Source organism: Pteropus alecto, unplaced genomic scaffold, assembly GCF_000325575.1.
Source record: "Pteropus alecto unplaced genomic scaffold, ASM32557v1 scaffold103, whole genome shotgun sequence".
Lineage (NCBI taxonomy): Eukaryota > Metazoa > Chordata > Mammalia > Chiroptera > Pteropodidae > Pteropus > Pteropus alecto.
This window is the reverse complement of record NW_006436288.1, coordinates 13086351-13106462: the sequence shown is the minus strand read 5'-3', so window position 1 is coordinate 13106462 and position 20112 is coordinate 13086351. Positions and strand designations below refer to the sequence as shown.

The following is a 20112-nucleotide window of genomic DNA, read 5'->3' as shown; positions in this document are numbered from 1 at the left end:
ATCCCTGGATCGTGCTTTATCAGACAAGCTGCCTTCCTGCCTCACATCTCAGTTTTTAGAGAACAGCCCTCACTGGGAATCTGGAAGAGTCATCACCTTTACCCCTCCAATATTACATCTTGGATATCAAAAAGGTCCCCTTCTTCACTTTCATGGGTGTATAGTCACATTCTTTTCTCAACAGATCGCTGAGTGCTTTAGCCTCCACTGGGTTGGGAGGAGGCACACAAACTCTTGCCTGCCTCCCGATCCCCATGGTGCTCATGGCTGCTGGGGACATGGAGCTGACAGTCAAACAGCTCTCAGCCTCCTCCAGAAGACTGATGTGCAAATTGAAAACTTACAACATCATGTGTTCGTTAGGTTCTGTAGACCCCAATCAGTCTTCATTTCCTTCATGGCAGTCATCCTGGTTGTAATGACACATTTGCCTGTGTGCTTACTGTCTTTACTGTCTATCTTCCCCACTAGACTATAAGCTGGTCAGTTGTGTTCACTGGTGCATGATTTGTGCTTAGCTCAGCGCCTGGCACTTAGGAGTGTTTAGAAGTATTTGTTGAATAAATCAGCAAGTGAATATATGTACTGGGCAAGAATAAAAACTGGGTGGGAGAAGACAGGAGGCTAGAGAGGTCTTCCTGGTGGAGGTGACAATATGAGTTTGAATAATAATCGAAGCTTGCGAGGAAGAAAACACTGAGGGAGGGGTCAAGGCTAAGGCTTTTCCAGGCAGAGGGTACAGAATGTATAAGGCAGGTAAGTGTCAAATGCCACACAGTGTATTTAAGAGCATTCCATACTCCTAGAGTGTAAAGGGCAAGGAAAGACTAGCAGGAAATAAGATGAGATATGTGAGCAGGAGAGTGATTCTGAGGGTCTGCTGTGACCTGCCGTGGAGTTGACCTTTATCTAGAGGCAATGGTGGACCTCCGAAGGGTCCCACATGCATAGCAAGTACAGTCTTGGATCAGTAGTTGATGTCCAGACTCATGTTGTGGCCTGCCCATTAATACACCATTGGTCACCTGGGCAGACAGATTAGCCTTTCCATCTTCAAGGTGCCTCAACTATCAAACGAGACAAGTGAGGCTTAGGGCTCAGAGCTCTGTCCAGTGGGGCTGGGTTCCAAAGGTTCCTCACCCTCTGAAAGTTAGTGTTATTTGAATTATGTTATCCCGTGATATGAGGCCCCTGGGGGGCCAGTATGAGAAAGGGGAGACTCCACACTGTGAGCTTTGACACGCGGAGGCCACCACTCCCTATTTCCAGAGGGGAGTACTGATCTGAAAAGGCAGGAAGCAGGCCTGTGTTTTTATTTTATTTATTCATTCATTCATTCATTCATTCATTCATTCATTTATTTTTAGATTGCAAGGACCTTGTCAGTTTATAATCCCTTATTTTATTTTTTATTTTTATTTTTCATGCCTATACCACCTAGTCTTCCTAGGTGGTTTCCCATCCAAGTACTAACCAGGCCCGACCCTGCTTAGCTTCTGAGATCAGATGGAATTGGGCTTGTTCAGGGTGGCATGGCCGTAGATCTCTTTATTTTAAAAAATATCACTTAAAACCAGGCAAACTATCTAATTTCCATGAAGATAATTTTGAAAACAGTGATATTCGGCAATGTTTCTCTAACCTAAACTTTAATTGTCCATACTACTACTTGTTCTTCCTTCCCTCCAATCAGCTCAGATACATTTAAAATATTTAAGAAGATTAAAACACACACACACACACACACAAATGAATATGTGAAGCAGAAAATTGGAAAGTTACAAAAAATCATTTCACTAGAGTATGGCTAAATTTCCTAGGACAAGAAAAACTTGGAGGGCAGCCCAATTTTAGATCTTAGGGATCACAGATATGACGAAATTTGATAAAAGATGTTCACCTTATTTCAGCCTAATTGGTTTAGAAGAAACTCAGAAAGTCTAAGGGACTAGGAAGAGGAATTTTGGGACACTTTCCAAAGGAAGTGCTTTAATTTTTAAAGAAACTAATTTAATTTTTAGGAAAAGCGCCCAATGGAAACTGACTTCTTCCTAATTACATGAGGAAAAGGAATAAAGATTAGAATTAAAGTATCTACTAATACAGCCTCTAATAGCATACATACTTTACCCATGATCAACTGTGTGATTTTAGGAAAATTACTTTTTTGTGCTTTAGGTGGGTGATCAGTTAAAAGCAAAGGCATTGCTATCTGACCTAAACTTTCTCATGACAAACTCATGAAAACAAGAGGTGAGATATTACTATTCTTTCTGCAGCAGCTATTAGACTTTCTTTTTCTGGCTTGGGAGGATACAGGAAAGTCTCCTGAGCTGAAAAAAGAAATTCCTTCTCTTAACACCTCTCTGAGTCTCCAAGGTAACAGAGTATAGGTCCAGAGAGTCACTCAGTTGCCATCAGTACAGCTACACATCTGCCCAGGCAGCTAAGGGAAGAGCAGCAGTTTTTGTCAGTGCTATAAATTACCAGAGATGAATTCCAGTTCTGGGGCCAAAGGGTAATCTAGAAGCTCCTGGCTGTTTTCCTCTTCTTACTTTTAGATCAGCTTCCAGAGTATGAGGCACAGCTAAGGAAACAAAAGATACATATACAGATACAAATAGACATAGACACATACCCAGACAGAACCACACCATGATGTAGGGCAAGAGAATCTGGAGGCAATTTTAAGGTAAGAAAAGTAAAAAGCTGATTTTGAGAAGCCAGATCACTTTTGCCACGTCTCTTAATGATTTTATATTTGGCTGTGTCTCTACTTTAGGATTAAACTGTTACAACACCATGCTGCAGAGGGGCTTAGGACAGACAGATCTTCCATGACCTGCTCACAGGCCTTATCTGTATCTGAAATGCAGACATGAACAGATGACACGTTTAGCTTTTTCTTTTCTCTGAAAGCAACAGGACAAAGCTGAACTGGGACAGAAAATGGTTGTTTCAGGATCTCAACAGCATGGCCACTCCAGTCCACCCCTAACTCTAGTTGGCTCAAGCTGGTGATTCATTTCATGACTTTCATAAACTGTAAAATTCACTGATAAAATTTAAATAAAGAAATGAAATCACTGGGAGTCAAGAGTAGATTTATAGACTTCATTCTTCTCCCAGCTGATTCAAAACTTGCTTTTCCAAGGCCAAACTTTCTTCCCTAAGAGGCACCAATGATAGACAGCTGAAGGAAGATTAAAATTATTGTATTTATAAAATCATAAGACATAATATATCATTCTTCTACCACTTATTATTGATTGTTACCCAGAAGATGGAGCCTTTGTACTATAATCTGAGATCAATAAGGAAAAGAAACCAAATATAATCTCCAGAGTTTCACTAACTTAGTGACGATCCAAATATTTTAGAGCTGCATTTCCTGACGGTAGTCAAATGTTCATCATACTTTATTAAATAAATATGATGGGAAACTTCTGGCTTACTTCATGACATATGAAGGTAACAATAAATCCAGTAAGCTTCTACCGTAGCAGCTAAAAAGAAGAGAAAGATTTATTCGTTTAACAGCTTTTAGAGGAGCTCCTATTAATATAGATTTGATTCCTGCTATCCGTGCTGCATTTATGCAAAGCAAAATATCTTCTATCCTCTTTGGACAGAACCCAATTTCCTACTTCTGAGACATATGGTGATAAAGCGTGATGGATCGTTTTGCTTTTTAAGAGGTGTTTAAAAAGCTACTTTTACAGATAACTCACTTAAAAGAATAGTTCACTTTCCCCATAATTAAATGTACTTTCAAACAGCCTGCCTCCATCATTTAAAAGGGCATCTGTAATTGACTAATAAAATGTAGCAATGGACAGAAAAAGAAGCCTGGTGTTTAAAAATGGCATCAAATACCTGTATTTCTATGAGCTTGTCAGGCACTCATACGCACATGCATCAAGACATGGACTGCTGTTCATCGAGTGCTATCAACCTAAATCTTTAAAGTGTATCCAAGAAAGAGGAAACTATAAAGTTTATAAATGATCCACACGAGGCTTGAAAATGTGGTAAGGACACGGTAAGAACTCAACCCAGTGATCACTAATTGGGAATTATTTTTTCCTAGAAAATTCCTTCAAGATGGTAGAAACAAATGTGTTTGACTAAAAGCAAAGAGTATAAAACTGTTTTTTCAGCTACATTTGGCATTACATTGTTACCAAAAAAGGATCTTATTAAATAGGGTCATATGTCTGTCTATATATAGTATCTGTATATAGATGATTAGAATCCACTGGCCAAAGCTGATAATGTCAAAAGCAATTGTGATAGATTTAAATGACTAGAATTTTCTAGTGATTCCAGGAAGGTTAACATTAAAAATATTCTCTCATTGGGTCACTTTTTCATACCAAATACCAGAGTCCTGGTGTTGCAAATTAACCTAAGTCAACATGGCTGCTTAAAGATTGTCAGGTCCTTTGTAAACACTGGCAGTCCTTGGTGTTTAGAGTCAGGTGGGATGTAACATTGACAGCAAATCTTGGATAAAATGCAGCTGGAAGTACAAATGTTTATTAGCAAGAAGTAAAAAAGAGTTTTACATCATTTGCTTTTGTAAGCTCAGAGAAGTCCCCACTCAGACTCTCAGTTCTCCTATATATCTTGCATGGAAAGCTCTCTCTGAGGACAATGTAAGAATAATCTGAGGTAGAGCAGCCCATCTTCTACTGAAGTGTGGGGGCACAGGACCAAACAGAGCCTGGATCCTAGCTCCATAATGCTGCTGGTTGTACCAGTCTTAGACTGTTTTCATTCAAGGGCGATGGTGCCTGTACTCTTTCTAGCCAAATACCTATCTTGGCCACCACTTATTTCACCAGTATAAAATTATTTTCCAACTACCTTCATGGTGAAGATGAAACATCTGGCATGAATTTTGACAGCAATATTGGAGAAACATGTTGAGTCCCCTCAAAAGCGTGGACTCCTGAGTATGGCACTTTAAATTCTAATTAACTACCCCTAAAATGAGCATTAAAGTTAACCTGACAATGCAGGTAACACAGCTCTGACACTGATGCATTTTAAAAATGAACTGTTACACAGATAATGTAGTGCCTCGTTCTGTGCTTTTCTCCTTCCCTGTTTACTTGCGTGCCTCTTGTTTAATCAACAGTCAACAAGGTAAATAGATGACTTTCCTCCCAAGACATCTTATATGCACTCTTAACTGGTTACAAACACGCTATAACTTTAAGACAAAAGGTTCCTAAAAAAATTCTTATTTAGGTGGCGTTGCTAAAGGATAACTGTGAAGATTTGTTTAGCTGTCGTTATCCTTGAAGGCAAGAATAAAACAAGTTAGAACAAATTTTAAATAGTGACTGAAGGGGCCAGTATAGGTCTGTACAATTGATCCACCCACCTTCATATGTCTAAATCAACACCTCCAAGATGATCTGAAATGTACTTGATGACAGAATTCCTACTTTGCATAAACACTCTTAGTATCCAGTTTAATGCTAGAACATACTTTGAGAAATGCTGGCAATAAACTGCCCCAGTCAGAATGAAGTTAAAAAGAAAAGTTTTCACATAAGGGGTTTCTACATAAAACCTCTCCCAAGAAACCATCTCAGTATCTGGCAAATCTTTCCTGTATCTGAAATACATTCTTCTTGCAAAATTTTAAACCCATTTCTTGCTCTTCTATTCTCAGTGATGAGAGCAGTGGGTCACCATTTTTATCATAAGAAGTCGTTATTCACTTAGAGAACCTTATTACAACATCCACCTACTTCCGCTGCTGCAACAGCAGTGAGTCCAATTTATTCAACACATCTTAGGTTTTAATCTCCGACAAGGAATAATCACCTTTATGGCTCTACTGGGAATGCTGTGGTGCTTAGAAACTACTGTAGAGTCACATGGGGGCTAGGTTCTAAAATCAGCACAGAAAGCAAAAAATCATGCATAGTCTAGATTACTCTTGAAAATCCTTCAGAAAGGCTCCATGTTGGAGAACGTTGTACCATATATATCTCAAGAAGCCAAACCCAGAGAAATCATTTTTCAGATCTGGGACTAATGGCTAGTTTCTTGATTGAGCACTAGATAAAATAAGAGTCATGTAAAGACATTGTGTTATATGAAAAATGGATATCTTTAAACACTAGAATCCCATTCACCACAGCAAGATTCTTACACCATGAGGGCTCACAGGAACTGAGAATGCCAGAGAGAAGGACAAATTCACCCCCCTCATCTTCTGCCCTTTCCTAGAACTAGACTTGCTGAAGGCAATAGCTGCAAATTTACCTACAGCACTTAAGTTGTTACTCTCTCTCCTTTTTTTGTTGCTTTTAAAAATATTTTACTGATCAAGTATAATGGATTTATATAAATTTACCTAGGCAATATCATTTTTAGTCAAATTTAAAAGATAAATATAGAAATACACCTATAAATTTATATAAATATAGACATGTAAATTAATACATACATAAATATGTACGTATTTCTTTATCTTTCAAATTTGGCTGAATACATATATGAAATGCAAGGTCGGGTAAATTCGTTCAATTTTGTTTTGTTTCATTTCCATAAACTCTGTTTTATTTCAATAATCATTCAGCCAACACCCACTATATGCAAAGAATGAAGGGATTATTAGGCAAAAAGAGGAATACAACATTACTTTGCTCCCAAATACTTCAAAATTGATGTAGATAGGAACTAATAAAACTACAGTCCAAGGCAGTCTATGTTAAATATCATAATTAGACAAAATCTGCTTAATTACCTTAAAAGTACTTTTCCCCATCCTTGGCGATGGTTCTCTCAGTAATGCAGGGCCACTCATCATTCTTTCACTCAACAAATTTGAATGCAGTGCCTCACATGTGCCAGAAGAATGTATTCTAGATTCTGGGATATATCAATGAGACAAACAGACAAATGTGTAAAATGTCTTTTTCCATTCCTTTACTCTCTCTGTGTATGTCAGTTGATCTTAAGTGGGTCTTTTGTAGATAGCATATGTGCGGATCTTGTTTTCTTGGGATGGGGAATGTGGTTTCCATAAGTAAATTATGTAACATATTAAAAATGTGATAAATATCGTAGAGAAAGAAAGATATGGCAGGACGAAAGGTACCTAGAAGGCGGGGCTTCAGGGTGGGTGGGGGCTGGTGGTAGTTCTGCACAGGCTGCTCAGAGAAGGCCTCACTGGAAGGAGACAATTCGGTGGAGACTTGAAGGAGGCATTCTGGGATAGAGTGTTCCTGGCAGAGGGACCAGGCCGAGGCTCTAGGTGAGATGGAGCCTGTTCTATTTAAGGAGCAGAGGAGGTCAGTGTAGCTGGTGCTGAGCTGGCAGAGATGAGAGGTAATAGGATGGGGAGGTTGCACTCAGACTACGTCAGATCTTGTTTGCATTTGTATGCTTTTACTCAGACTAAGGTGGGAAGCTGCTGAAGGGTTTTGAGCAAAGGAATAACATGATCTGAACTTAGAAGGAAGGAGTTAAGTTAGAGAGAACGTGGTGACTTGGACCAGGTTGGTAGGGAGAAGTGACCAGATCTTGAATGTGTTTTTATAGTGAAACAGACAATATTTAGTGATGGATTGGATATAATGTTTGAGAGAAAGATAGGTGCCAAACTTTTGGTCTAAGCAACTAGTAGTATGGCTTCCCCATCTAAGAAAGAGAAGACTGTGGCCGAGGACAGGCTGAGGGAGGATGAGGAACGCAGTTTTGATGACTGAGATATATATGTTATTCAAGTAGAGATGCATTTCCATTGTGCTTTTATTTTTGTACTGTCAGGTCTCATACATATAAATATATATATTTATATACACACATACACACATGCATATATATACACATATATATACACAAATATATATATAAATATATATATTTATATACACACATACACACATGCATATATATACACATATATATACACAAATATATATATAAATATATATATATGCAAACACACTATTTTTATAACATTTCAGGAAGCAGTGTAGATCATTTTATTGTCAAAATTTCCAAGTATGAAAAGTAACACATACAAAAATTATATAACTTGTTTAAAGATTTAGAGATAAATCTTTAACCCCTAGTTTTTTCACCTATATAGTAGACAACTACATTTTATCAGCGATTTCTGGGGGTTTGTTGTTGGCAGTGTTTTTTCCCCCAGGAAATTGTGCCCAATATGTTTGTCTCATCTTTATAGGCACTTAAGGCAGCATATTTAGGGCTAAAATAAAACACTCTTAGATTTGGCAATTTAATGTGAGTCTTCAATGCATTAAAAAATTTCCAACAGACTTTCTGTGTAGTGAAGTTGCTTTAGTTGCTTTTATTCCTAATTATACCTTCCATAATTTTTCTTAGGATAGAAAAAGACGTGTCCCTTTAAATAGAATTTGGTGTTCCTATAAATAAAATTTCATGTTCCAAATAGATATAGAAAAGACAGAATGGGTCCAGATTACAAAAATGACTTTGACCTTTATAACAGTTTTCAAAAATTCAGAACCAGGGCAAGACTAAGTGGCAAAGTAAACTCTTATAAGAGTTTGGAGCATTAAGTTAAGAAAATGAACAGTTTTAAGAAACTGACTTTACCTTTTAAACAGTAACAATATTTTTGGTACACTGAAATAATACAGATTATGAAATCTTGGTGAGAATCACAAAGGGTAAAGAATAAAAAAATTTAAATCAAGAAAAAGAGAAAAAGCTGTTGGTGATCTCTACTCTTTCCATAACACAGTTATTCAATTCTCCCACCAATAACTTTAGAGGTTCTTTAAGGAATAGGAATAAACATGAAAGCAATTCTAGTAAGTCATTTTTGTTATTAAATACTATGAGTCATGAAACTATATTTATCCTGTGAAGGTAAATAAAAAAGTTTAAATTATTCAATGATGTGGGAAAACTGCTTGACCTAGGTCAAAAGACAAGCAGGTACAATGCTCCAAGTACGATGGGCTATTATATGACATATATAATATTAGGAGGAGGGATTTATATAAAATTCATCACAGAACAAAGAGAATAACTTCACAGGAGACAGATTAATAACTGACAAAAAAGAATTCTTTGAGAAAGATTTTTCTTAAGGGCTTCTGACTTTCAGAGGGCACCAATAAACAGTTGACTTTTTAGTGTCTATTTTGTTCCAATTACCACCACGGAGATGAATGGAGAAATCCAGCAATGGTAGAAAGAGGTTTTATGAACAATAATAAAAGAAAGTGATTCATTTATTTCCTGCCTATTTTTTGCTAGATTTCATAACTCTTTTAAAAATGCCTCTAATATTTTCCTTCTGTAGTTTGCACACTTAGGTGATAACTGCAGTGCTCATTTATAAATAAGTCGCTGAATTTTCCCATCCTTCACTTCCCTCGATAAACATTCAGTTTTAACTAATGGAGTAGTTTTATGTTATGAGTCAGCCCTTCTGTTGCATTTGAACATGCTGGCTTTCCAAACTATGCTTAAGCATTACAAATCTGAAAGTATGTTACTACCCTTAGCTCTCATGACAAGAATTTAAAGAAGCTCCTGTCATGTGAGGTGAAGAAGAAAGAGAGATGGGGAGGGGGAGGATTCAATTTCATAAGCAGCAGTAGCATCAGATAAAGATTCTGATCATAGAGGTATGGCTGGACCTTGAAATATAAAGGCTCTAAAAAGGCAGTTAACTTTTTTCTTTTTCTAAGTCCTTTTTAAAAGTCTGATTATTTCTACAAAATAGAGACAGGAGATTTATTGTGCTCCTGGATTTAAGCTGCGACAATTTCCTGATGATGGAGATGATGGTGACGACAACAAAGACTATAAAGAGAGCTGACATGTTCTCGGTGTTTCCCACATGCCAGCTGCTGTGCACTGTCTTAGGTGGCTTGTTCCGGTTCAGGCTCACAGTGACACTACACTGTGAGTGGGAACAAGGCCGAACAAGGTGAGCTCACAGCTGGTCAGTGGCAGAGCCTAGCCTTGGACTTAACTCAGTGCCACTCTACTCCACAGCTTCCCCTCCTCTCAGCCTCAGGACCTTGATCTGGAACTTTGGGCACACCTAGGCTGCCGCTAACATGAAGGGGGTACTGGCTCTTCATCTCATCAGAGAATCAGTGGGTATAAAATTTAAGCTATTATTCTGGAGGACCCAACAGGGGACACCAGTCATAATAAAATCAATTCACTGACGAACTGGAAGGGACTTGAGCCAGTAATCATCCATTCCCCTCATTTTATAGCTGAGGAAATGAAAACCTTCAGAGGTGAAATGACTTGCTCAAAGTTAAACATCCCATTGGGATGGGAAGAATAGAAGAAGCAAGTCAGGGACCTTGAGGTGAATAGATGTGCAAAGAAGTATGAAAGTATAGGCACCCAGGTGGATGGATATTGGTTAAATCTTTCCCAAATTAAAAAAAAAAAAAGTATCTCCTGTGAGTTTACAGTTTTAAGAAAAGTTTATTTTTAAGAATGCCTTCTGGAGTCAAGTCAGATGGTGCAACTCTTCGTGATTCATACAAATTCTCCTCCCGTTCATCACTACCAGGGTTTGTTCACCCCACTCCCACTTCCTAACACATCCAAGCCCAGGATTCCATCCCCTTCTTCTCCCACCATCTTCTTCCTGTGGACACCCTAGATCCTGCCCCTAGATCCTGAACACTGTTCCTGCTCCTCTCCTGTGACCCTTCCATCCCAGAGTGACCTCAGGACTTTAGCACCTCCCCACAGGGCCACTCTGAGCTGCTTGAGAAAATCCAATTGTAAAGTGATCTCATCAAGGAATGTTCGAATTGGATGGAGGGGAAATTTCTAGAACTTTCTAAGGAATATGTGCTCCCCCAAAAGAAAGAAAGAAAAAAGAAAGAAAGAAAGAAGGAAAGAAGGAAAGAAGGAAAGAAGGAAAGAAAAGAAAGAAGGAAAGAAAAGAAAGAAGGAAAGAAAGAAAGGAGAAATAAGAGTTAAATTTCATTAAATATTCAAATGTAGTGTTTCGAAAGAAAGAGATTGATTTACAAGGTTTGTTCACAGAAAGGTTGAGGAAAAAACTGCTCAACAGCCCCTAAGTTGACTGCAGCAGAGACTCTGAGATAACATATATAGTATATGATCAGACAAATCACTTTTAAAAAATGACTAAGAATAGGAGAAAAAAATGTGTCTCCTGGGGCAGAGTTTATTGACCGTTTGGAGCCAGGGAGCATATTTTTTGTGTGAAGGCAATTTCCTAGGATTTTCACCCTGACAATGAATCACTCGGCAGAGAACTGTAATGAGCCATTGGTGGGAGGTAAGATGATGACGAATCTGTTCAAAAGCCTTCAGATGACTAAGGAGCACTTGCAGAAACCTTAACTGACACTTTTCCAAGCTCTGCATCTGAGCTTCACTCAGCACAACATAAGGGATGGCCTGGGTTGTCCCCTGGTGTACAGGTAGGTACTCAGATTGGGTTTCAGTCCTACTCGCCCTCTCACCTGACTCCTCATTTTCATCTAAAAAATGTCCTTCTGTGGTCCTTGGGAGATTCCCGTCCCGATTTTATTCTGCCTAAATTCCAAACTCCCCTCACTTCTAAAGTTGCTGAAGCAGAAGTCAGTCACCCCCCAGATGAGTAATTAGTGTTAATTGGGCTCTGAGAGTCCTTCTCTGGAGACTTCCCAGTGAAAAGTCAGGAGGAAATCATCACTCAATTGAAACAATTGCGTTGTGTCAATCATCGCAGCCTCTCTTGCATAGGAAGCTCTGCTAAAATGTCAGGAAGGCAGGCAAAACTCACACTTACTCATTCTCTCACTCATTCCATTCCACTAACTCTTACTGAGCGTTTATTAAGAACAAGGCTCTGTGCTAGGCAGTGAACCTTCTGGGTCATCATCAACATAACTGCCATTTCCAATTAAAAAAAATCCAAAAACTTTGGGGCAAATTTCATTATGGCTCATGCAAACATAAGGGAAATGAGTACTGCAAATTACGAAGACATCCTGGACTAAGCTGAAGATGAATTGTTATCTGTTCTACGCTTACCTACAAAGATAGCTGGTGAGTCTTGTTATTGCTGATTTGAAAAGTATCTCAGTTTTATTATTGACTTTTCCCCTACAGTGTTTTAAATCAAAAAGGTATTCTGCAGGCAAAGGATTTCCAATTGCAACACTTACTGAGAGTCATTCATTCATTTGTTCATTCATTCATTCACCTATTTATTCAACTAACATATACTGAGCACCTACTAAGTATCATTATGCCAGGCAGGGATACAAAACAAACAAATAAACAAACCTACAGACAAAGCATGTTTCCCTGGCAGAGGAGTCAAATATTATTTAAATTTACATATGTATGTGACCCTCAATTGTTATCACTTCTAATGTGATAGGCGAGGAGTGCAGAGCTTAGGCTGAGTGCAAGATGCAATGGAAGGGTAAAGGATTCTCTTTCCTTCTCAGAGAGTAACCTATTAGATGAGAAGTGAAATCCCAATTTCTTAGACTTTTATTCATCATGGTCTCCAAATTTCTGACTTTGATATAATGAAGTGTTTTGTTTTAACTTGCTACGTTTGTGGTAACCTGTTACACAGCAATAGATACTTAATAGTGGCCTACATTCTGTCTTTCCTTTCCTGTTGGAGTATGAGTGTTTTGGGAGACAGAAAGAGAGGTTCGTTTGAAAATCTCTGTTTTTCTGTCAGGTATCTGTGTGCTCTTTTGGTGAGTACGTTGATGAGGGGCTGGGATATGAATGAGCATGGATGCTAATTGAGAGCAAGGCTGAGAACAGGCATCTCATTCGTCAAATAAATGCAGCCACTTCCCAAGGTGAGGAGATGCACCTCTACATTTTTACCAAGTTGTCTCTGGTGATCACCTCCATGTGTCTCCAGGAGGACCTGAGAATTCAGCTTGTTTTCCAGGTCCTAGAGCTGTAGCCTATGATTTGTGTTAGTAATAGGAGATTGATGTAGGAAAAGATGGGTAGATAGATACATGGATAGATTGGCATAGATGGTCACCTCTATTAGGAAAAAAAGAAGCCTTCAAATCACTCTGCTGAGGAGGATTCCATTGCTTCATGTTCATACACAAAGGGCTTCTTGTTGTTGTCATTATTAGGCAAGTCAGGTCTCTTCCACCCTCAATCCTACCCAACGTTCTCCATTTACAAATATGTCACGTGATTGTAAAATAATTATAAAAATAACCCCAAATCTCAAGACACCCTGTGAGAATGTAATGAAAAACCATTACCAAAGAAATTACTCATAAATAAAATTTAATGATATTTCTTCTTGTTGTGCAGGAAAACCACATTAAAAGGCCTAGGAAACAGAGAACTATAAAAAATAGATTCAATGGCATTAATTCTCTTGAACAATCAAAGTTAGACTGGCGATTTTCCTGATTTATGTGTCTATTTATTGCAAACCAACATGCTTAGTCCAGCTTGAATCTGCAAGAGTCATAAAGGAAAACCCAGATGTATTTTCAGTCTATAGTCCTCCTGGGGTACAAACATTAACTATTCATAGAAGAGAATGGAATAATCAGCCTTTATTGCTTAAATACCCTTTATCTCTGCTGTACTTACATTCCAATGGAATGATTATCCTAATCACAATGTTGAGAGCAAATTAGTTTATTTAAAAATCATTTAAAAATTACTATTGACAAAGGATTTAGTTCCATACTGAATTCCTAAATTGATCTCTACATCACTTAAGGTTAAATCCAGCCCTAGGGCCTGTGGGGTGTGACTAGTAGGAGGAAATGATGGAAAGGCACAGGAGGGGCCAAATTCTAGAATATTCATATTCTCACAGTAATAAGAGCCACATTTATCTGAGTACAAACAGAGAAATCTTTTTCTGGCAAATAATAAGCTACCACTCAAGCCAAAACTTCTTAGGCTATGAAAAAATAGAAAACTAAGATCAATCTCTAATATCATCTTGTAATTTTTTTCTACACAATAATAAATCTTGATTCTGAATCTTAACTTTTCTCCTCAACTCTGGACAAAACTTTGGCAAATTCAAAAATCTAGGCTCTGTATTATCTACCTATATGAATCCTCCAACCTGATGTCGAAGCGACCTGAAATGTTCTGCAACTTGGAATAGTGTCTAATTCACTTAACTTCTCAAACATATGAATTTATATTTGTTTTCAGTAAGGGTAAACATGTACAAGAGCAAATTTTTTTACTGGCCCTTGGAGGGTAGGGTTTAGGGAAGAGGAAGATAATGCACCTGGTATTTAATTTTAATTGCTGTTTTATTTCTCATATGTCTTACTCTGTAGCTTTTAAAAATGTAGTTTAAATATAACTGAAGAAATAAAATATTAAAGATAATTATAGTAAGATGTTCTACCACTCCCTCACCTTCCTGACTCATGTTAAGGTAGGATAACAGAAGAAGGCGTTTGGTAAAGTAGAGAAAAGACAAAGATTGCAAGCATAAAAATGCACCAAAACTAAGAGGCGGCCAATATTAGTGGGGGAAAAAAAGATTTGTATGTCTAGTAGACTCTTTATTGACCAGAAGGCTATTCTGTTCATTAATCACCCCCCTTACTCCCATCTCTTGCAAAAATACATAGTAGCATCTAAAGAACGTGAATTCTTTTTCCCTAGTCTTGTCCCCCACACTCCGTGGCCTGGCTCCATCAATGAGAAAACCAGATATAATTACCTGATTTTCAATAGAGTCAGAGGCCAAGTGGAAGAAACATGGCAGGAGAAGGGAGAGTAACCGAATCTTCAAAAGATGGAGGTTTGAACACACACACACACACACACACACACACACACACACACACACACACACACACACACACACATTTTTCTGATATCTTTTTATATGGCTCTACCTCTGGTCACTCTATTCCAACTAAGCCAGCCTCCTTGCTAGTCTGTGAACACTCTTGTACTTTTCTGCTCCAGAGCCTTGGCAGTTGCTTTTTCTATATCTGAAATGTTCTTCCTCAAATAGCTACATGGCTCACTCTTTTACTTCCTTTGTGTCATTGCTCAACTATCTTATTTTTGAGGGCTTCCCTGACCTCTTTATGGCACTTATCAATACCTGAGATACATTCACACATCATTTAAATATATGTGAAATAAATTAATATTGACATAAATAAATGCATATATATGTACTTAACATTAGTGTATATATGTATAGATATTTATAATCATTTATTATTTTAACTGTGCACTCAATAAGAGAAGGACCTTTCTTTTGTTTACTGCTCTAGTCTCATCAATTGGAAAACTGTGTAGTCTTTTAAGCCCTCAATCCATACTGAGAGACCAAGGTAGTAAGGCAGAGTGAGACTAGAGAGGACAGACTATTCCTGCTTATCAATTCAGGTTGATTCTGAAGGAGAGAATAAAATAAATATTTTATATCATCCGTCAAACCCTTTATATCTCTGTGTATATGCTTGCTTATCTATAAAAGCTTTTTTATTTTCTAGTAACCAACTCTACTTTTATACTATTTCAAAATTTAAGGACATAGTTGGGTCATAAAATCACTTCAAGGGAACTCTTACCAATATAGTCCATATGTTACTTGAAAAACATTTTAGGTCAACAGAGTTGTAGTTAGTGTATTGAAAGTTTTGCATGCATCTCATCCATTGTTCATTTTTATAACAGAAAACATGCTCATAAAGCAGGGCTTCTATTTTCATAAATGTTTACTTTCACTGTTTATTGCCCCAGAGCCAGAGCCTTCAAGATCAAGTCCTTAGTAACTATCACACAGAAAAATAGTTGTCTCTACCTTGAGAGGTTTAGTAATTTGCAGAAAATCTGACTTCTAAAAATTCTAGTGAATAAACAGACTAGGAAAAGAGAGAGGCCAGGGCATAAGTATATGAGATAGAAGCCAAGTCCTTTTCTCTAAACTCTAAAAGAACAAAATATAGAGAGTGTAACTGGACTCCAAGTATTGCCAGATGGATTAGTTAGTGTTTGCAAAGAATTTTCAAAAGCTACCACTGAAGGGCTAACTTTATTAATTCAGCTGGAATACTTTCTTGATTTTTCCATGCTGCTTTAAAGAGTCTTTGAAACAATTTCCACACACACACACACACACACACACACACACACACACACACACACACACACAAACTCTCACACACACACACACACACGGCCTTCCAAGAGGAAGTTTTCACTCATTCATCACTTAATCAAAAACACTCTGGGGAGAGACAAGGCTAGCCTGTGTGTGTGTCTAGTGCCATCATGAAAGTTCATTTTTAACATATCTGACCAAGGTGCCAAACTATAGGGACTCAGCACTCTCCTTAATTACTGGAAAGGGAGTTAAGGAAAACCCTTACTGGCATAACAATCCACTGTTTCATTACACTTGCTCCCACAGACTAATTACAGCAGTCATGTCACAACAGGAGCTAAGGCCAGATTCTAATAATTCATATTCGTCCCCAACATTTCATGATGCTCTTGAGTTTGGTTCTTTTACAGATTGTGTAAAGTTTAGTTAAAAAATATTTGGGCAACTAAAATTCAATTGAACAAAATGTACTGGTAGCTATTGGTCTGGAACACCCTTCCCAGTTCCTTCCACTTGATCCCTGCCCCTTTCCTTGTATTAGTTAAAAGTAGAAAATCATCAAAAATGATCAGATTGAGGGAGAATGGGAAGAATTATTCCTTCTTCCTACTATCAAGCCTCCATGGATAAATGGGCTGACAGAAGTAGAAGTGAGGACGGGCGTATATCAGTGGTGTTTTTCTATTTTTTCCTCTACAGATGTTGCTTGTAAAATGTTAAGGTACAAAGAACAGCATACACTAAAGGCTTGACTGTTGACTTTTTTCTTTTGGGCTTGTGTCTTAGTTATCCTTGCATCCTCCAATAGTAAGCCTGGCTTACAGTGTCCAGGCCGATGCTATGTGTCTACCAACTTAGGGACAACTTTGTGATGATCAGACTTTGCAGAAAGATGGCACAGGAAGCTTTGTCATTCATCACACCCTCCTCTTGTTTCTTAAATATATATTTTAAAAAGATACAATCTTTTCCTCTTGAAATACTGGATCTAGAGCAGTGATCAACAGTGGCTACTAAAAACACTAGATCGAGAGCTGATGAGGGTAGATCAGGCTGACAACACCAAAACTGACTAATCAAATTTAGTGCTATACGACAGAAAACCAGATATTCTCCTAATGGAAGTACAAAGAAAACCCCCCACAAAACATCTATGATGTATTCATGCCAAAAAAATCAGTCAGAGATTGAGCTGATAATGCTTCTAGGTCTAGCTACCAGTTTACAGCAAATATGGGAAACGAAAGTATAAGTCAACTGATAACCAAGAGATGCAATCAGCAAAAACCAGAATGTGGAAAACTATAGAACAAATGACCCAGTTTCAACGAAGACACTGCAAGGAAAAACAAAAAGAAGAGGAACATAGCTTTAAGATATCTTAAAAGACTTCTCAAGCAAATTAAATGTGATGATTTTGTGTAAGTCCTGATTTGAACAAAACAACTATTAAAAAACATTTACAAGATAATTTTCAGAGCGATTTAAACATTGATTGGCTATATGATGACATTAAGGGATTGTTACTTATTTATTTGTTTATTTATGTCTATAGCACCTGGTCTTCCCATGTGGTCTCCCATCTAAGTACTAACCAGGCCCGACTCTGCTTAGCTTCCAAGATAAGACATTAGGCTTGTTCAGGGTGGAATGGCCATAGACCATGGGCTATGGCTCCACTGGGGCATGAACCCAGGATCTTCTGCGTATAAAGCAGATGTGCTAATTGCTACACCATGGAACCATGTCCAGGATTGTTAATTTTTAAAACTGTAATATTTGTATTAAGGTTGTACTTTAAAAATATAGTTCTTGTCTTTTAGAAATACATAATAACATGCATAGTACTTATAAAATGATATGATGTTTAGGATTTGCATCAAAATAATCCTAGGTGAATGACATAAGATGGTAGAATATAGATGAAACAAAGACGTACACATGTTGATTGCGGAAGCTGGGTGCAGAGTATGTGGGGTTTGTTAGGCTGTACTCTCTACTTCTGCACAGATCAGACATTTTTAAACATTTTTTAAAAAAATTAATGGAAAACAGAATTCTAACAGAAATATTTTCTTATTTTGTATCTAGCTGCAGCTTGAACCATGGAATATTTACAGCTGTACAGCTGTACAATATTTTTTATTTTGATGTTAAGCTCTCTTTTGGTCTTGCCATGTGTGTTGTCCTCAGCCTCTTTTTGCATTTTAAATTTGCATTGTATTATCAAAAAAAAGTAAATATAAAAAATAATACTTTTTAAAAAGTTATAATCTCATTGGAATTATTTAGATTGACATTTTAAATAAAATATATGTACCGTGAGTTTTTAAACAGTTGCTCCCTCAACACAAATAGTATTTAAAAAGAAAAAAAATAAAAATAGAACTAACAGGGAATTCTTTAATACTATAGAATCATGATTACCCAGAATGGTGTCCCTTTTAAAAATATATTCATTCTAAATGGAAACTGATAGACATCCTTTACCTTATCATTCATTTGAATTCAAGTCAACATTGCTAATACATTGTTTGTTTAGATAATACTTGGAAAGCTGGCATAGCATCGCAATTTTTTTTAAGCAGAAAGAAAGGCATTTGGAAGCATCCAAAACTAATTACATTTAGGATGGAAGTCCTAGTACAATCAGCTCTAATCAGAAACTAAAATATTTCTTTTTAACTCATTGACTTGTGTGTTACTTTTCAAATAATCATTTCGTTTAATTCTGCTAAAATTTCAGAAGCTCAGTAATCTGTTGAAAATCTGCCTTGTCAGGTCTCTCTCTTTTTTAAACCTACAGCAAAAACAAAATGAATTATTCATCAATTTTCTTCTATGAATTCTATTACTGGGAAGAAATGCCTTGCTAACAAAATGGAAAAGAAAGCACTGAAAACCAGAAATTCAACTTAAGTAGTTTAGTCATGTACGTTCATTGCTTAGCCTGCAAGAGTGAAGAGGAAAAGAAAGGGGAAGATGAGACCACAGGAGAACTGGCCTTCACTAACTGGCACTTAATGAAATTGTGTGGCTCTATAAATTCAAGTCCTCATTTTAAAGAAGAGAATTAAAAATAATTCAGAATTCTTTATGTGCAAAAAGATACTCATAGCTCTGCATTTCACTGAAGAATTACCAGGAAGCTAAAATATTTCCTTGTTCTAGAAATATGCCTGTGATAGTTCATCTGAAAACTAATGCTCTGCAAACAGAAATATTAGCAGCAATTGTTTGTTTTATATGATAATGTCACTGCTCAGAGCCAAAAGATCTTTATGCTTCTTTTACTTACGAAACCCTTTCCTTCTATATAAAGGTATGGTAGGTTGGGACTGTTCTATAACTTGCATTCTTGTTGGGGTGAAGCACGTTATATCAAATAAAACTTTGCACAACCTTGGCCTAATTCTACTGTTAATAATAGAGCACTAAACTGATAAGAAGTTAAATTTCAAAATATATAAAGAACTCATATAACTCAATAGTAAAAAAAAAAAATCTGATTAAAATAGGCTGAGGAACTGAGTAGACGTATTTTCCCAAAGAAGGTATACAGATGGCCAACAAGCACATGAAAGGGTGCTCAACATCATTAATGACGAGAGAAATGCATATAAAAACCTCAATGAGCTATCACCTGTTAGAATAACTATTATAAAAAAAAGACAAGAAATAACAAATGTTGGTGAGGATATTAAGAAAAGGGAACTCTTGTGTATTGTTAGTGGGAATGTATATCGGTGCTGCCGCCTTGAAGAACGGTATGGAGATTCCTCAAAAAATTAAAGATGGAACTACATACAGTATGAGCCAGCAATTTCACTTCTGGGCATACATGCCACGGAAACAAAATTACTATCTTGAAAACATATCTATACCCTTCATGTTCTTTGTGACATTATTCACAATAGCCAAGGCGTGGAAACAACCTAAGTGTCCATAGGTGAATGGATAAGAAAATGTGGTATATATGCACTGGAATA

General features: G+C 37.2%; 2 pseudogenes; both read right to left on the bottom strand.

Moving 5' to 3' along the window:
• Window positions 1–1425: 1425 nt before the first annotated feature.
• LOC112480344 lies at window positions 1426–1544 on the bottom strand (annotated as a pseudogene).
• A 16125-nt stretch (window positions 1545–17669) lies between these two features.
• On the bottom strand, window positions 17670–17785 carry LOC112480326 (annotated as a pseudogene).
• Window positions 17786–20112: the final 2327 nt, after the last annotated feature.